This window comes from Manduca sexta, chromosome 15 (genome assembly GCF_014839805.1).
Source record: "Manduca sexta isolate Smith_Timp_Sample1 chromosome 15, JHU_Msex_v1.0, whole genome shotgun sequence".
NCBI classification, from domain to species: Eukaryota; Metazoa; Arthropoda; class Insecta; order Lepidoptera; family Sphingidae; genus Manduca; species Manduca sexta.
In genome coordinates this window covers 7,327,052-7,330,589 of record NC_051129.1, presented here as the reverse complement: position 1 = coordinate 7,330,589, position 3,538 = coordinate 7,327,052, and the positions used below count along the sequence as shown (strand labels likewise).

Genomic DNA, 3,538 nt, shown 5'->3' with positions numbered 1-3,538 from the left:
TGTAAGCGTTTGTAATTGTACTTAAATACACTACGTTACAAAAATTCATAGATGGCGTCAATTATTATCGTTTGGTTTTATGAAAGTACTTTTATTCTTTGACCAGTTTTAACTTTTAGTTCGACAATAAATGTATAGATGGCGTTATCTGCCTCCGTACTTTAATTTTTTTCATTGAAATCGTTATCAGTACGTCTTATTAATGAAATTGAGTTTATTAATTTAATGAGTTAAACTACAGTTAAAGTAACTTTTAAATTTAAATAATCATATTTTGTATCGAAAATCAGAAAAGTTTTGCGGGCCGTGGGTTGAGTGGCTGCTCTACTACTTAGCGCAGTAGTTTCAGCTAATATAAACAGATGGCAGCTTTGACACTTTGGTCGGTACTCGGTACACAGGCAATCCAAGGTCAGTAACTCACATTTTCCTAGCATTGCTTGCGGCTCCGTCCATAGACCAATATATAATACTGGAAAGCTCCGTCTACTTTAAAAAGGTTTTCCGTCTAGATGAAATTTATTATTTCAGTTAATATAAGTACTAATAAAAAATCATTTTTGGGCATGTTATTTTTTTTTTGTAGAAAAAATAGCATGTCTAAGAACTGTTAATTCGATTGAAATAAGACAAATTATGTCTGGTCTTTTCTAACCAAGGTGTTCCTGCACTTTTATGAATTTGATATGGAATCGTTTTTTGACTGTGACCATATTATCGTGTTATGCCGGTGAAATCACTGGATAATATATTTTTTTTTATACACATGGAGATTCTGTCAAACCATTAAAGAAAAGTCTCATACGTAAGACTAGGCAGTATGGTCGTAAGACTATAGCCTGTCCTCTAAGGACGAAGAAAAAAAAATAAAGAAAAGTCGACTGGAAAAGGCGGGAAACTGTAAATAAGTAAAGGCGCCCTTTTTGAATTATTTATTTTAAAAAAAGCTTTTCTAGTATATTTTGTACATTAGCCTTCACATATTTATTAAATAAGTGTCTACATAATTAGTTAGCCAATCAAAATGGGCAGGAAGAGACGGAGACAAGATGAACTTGAACCTCCGGATCCAGACCTATCGAGCTTTGGATCTTCAGACACGGATTCGTCGGAGTCTCTTGGAGCTGCAGGATCAAAACATAAAGATCCCAAAGACAAATATAAAATTTACAAGGTAAAAGGGTACACACGTAAGTATCCTGATACAAATCAAACCGAACTAATAGTCTTCCTTAACCACCTGGACGAGAACAAAGTATTCAGTGATAGGGATCGCATGGCCCTTTCAAAAGGTATACGGGAGCATGGAGTATCAGGTGTTATGCATTTGCGCTTCATCAATAAGTACAAGGTTGGAATAACATTTGATTTGCCTAACAATGCTAACATGTTCATTCAAAATAAAAAATTGCTCGACCAACTGTCTCTGAACGCAACTATACCCGCTAGAGATACAGAGGTCACTGGAGTTCTCACTTCGGTTCCTATTGATATGTCCAATAAACAGGTCTTTTCGTTGATTGGTAGTTCCAAAAACGTAGTGCAAGTCAGGCGCTTTATGCGCAGGGTGAAAGGGAACGACGGTGTGGTAAAATTTATTCCAACCCAGGCAGTGGCTGTAACCTTCGCCTCCACCATCCTCCCTAACTACATATATCTTGACTCGTGGCGACACGAGGTAAGTAAATATATTCCTCCCGTTAAGCAATGCCTTAAATGTTTGAAATATGGACATATTGCTAAATTCTGCCGTAATGCAGAAGTATGTTCGATTTGTACATTAAATCACAACTTTAAAAATTGCCAAATTGATTCTAAAGATGCCACATGTGTCAACTGTAAAGGCAATCACGTTGCTATTTCGTCGACATGTCCAATAAAAAACAAAAGGTTGAAGAAAATAAAATAAAATCTAGAAATGCCACATATTCAGAACTTTTTGACTCCAATGCATTTCCAGCTCTTTCTGCTCGTACTTTAGATACGCAAATTAATAATTTAATGAAATCGGATACATTTATAAGTACATTAGTTGAAACAATTATTAAAATAATAAGTAATAAAGATGCCCCTATTAATTCTACTTCCATTAAAGAAGTTTTAAAAGCAACGCTAAGTAATAAATTCTCTTCATCTTCATAATGGATTTATCAACTTTAAATATTATACAATGGAATGCCCAAAGTCTGAATAGTAACAAACATATATTTATTAATTTTCTTTATACACACAATATTCATATTGCTATAATTAGTGGAACCTGGTTAAAACCTGAACAAAACTTTAAGATTAAAAATTACAATGTTGAAAGGAATGATTGTGGTAACAAACACAATGGTGTTGCAATTATAATACATAAAAGCATTATTTATTCTAGAATTAACACCTATTTCGATAATTCCTTACAAAATGTATGTGTAAAAATAACAGTTAATAATAAAGATATATGTATAGTTAGTTTCTATAGTCCTTTAAACTCTAACCCAGTCTTCAGCAAAAATAATTTTGATTCATTGGTTAAGTCTATTCCTAGACCTTTCATATTTGCCGGCGATTTTAACGCTCATCACACTTGTTGGGGCTGTGGTTCCGACAGCCCGCGTGGTCGAAATATTCTAGAGGTTATTGAGGATAATAATTTGGTTCTCCTTAATGATGGGCAAGCAACAACTATCGGTTCTCCAACATGGCGACCCAATGCTTTGGATTTATCATTGGTATCTTCATCACTGGCTCTCAACTGTGACTGGTCTGTACATGATTGTCCTCTCGGTACTAGTTATCACATTCCTATAATCATAAAATTAATGATTAGTCAAACCAACATTCACACACAAGGAAACTGTTTTAATGCTGTACACTTGCCCATTTACCCAAATTACAAACTGGTGGATTAGCAAATGTATAAAAAACAAGTTGATGTTTTATTAGTTGATTTTGTAATAGATGATACAACTCCTCTTGACTCATATTTCCTTTTTTGCAAAATTTTGCGCACTGCAGCTGCGAATTCTATTCCCAATCGTAATAGATCATATTTGTATGAGAACTTAAATATTTCGACTCATTCATGTCAGAGAAACAATAGGAAAAGCCCTACACTTCCATGGTGGAATCAAAAGTGTACACAGGCTGTATCAAATTTCAAAACTGCATATATATCTTTCAAGAATAATCCTACACAGGAAACTTTTTTACAGTTCAAAAGGCTTAGAGCATGTAAAACGCTCTTTTTACAGTAAACATTATATTAGCAAAATAATTACAGAATACAAGTTTAGACATTCTTTTGACAACGTCCAGCCAGAGAGAATAATAATCGAATAGTCGCCGCGTGACATATCTTCTCTTCTGCCAGCCTGCCCGCGCAGCCGAATACTTCCGGAAACGCCCGATGTCATCGGCTAGGATAGCGGCGCGTAACATCGGCCATCCTGCAAAGTGAATACCAAAGGTATTCACAAACATAAATTTGAGAAAGCAGAACTGAATCGGATACTTATATTTTAAACATTTTTACCAGTAAATCACTAACTAT

The 3,538-nt window shown here is 34.7% G+C and overlaps 1 long non-coding RNA gene across 1 annotated transcript; it reads right to left on the bottom strand.

Moving 5' to 3' along the window:
- Positions 1-1,891: 1,891 nt before the first annotated feature.
- Positions 1,892-3,306, bottom strand: LOC119189434. Its single transcript, XR_005112412.1, has 2 exons — positions 3,267-3,306; positions 1,892-2,790 (listed from the first exon to the last, which is right to left on the bottom strand). It is a non-coding gene; the product is annotated as an uncharacterized LOC119189434 (long non-coding RNA).
- Positions 3,307-3,538: the final 232 nt, after the last annotated feature.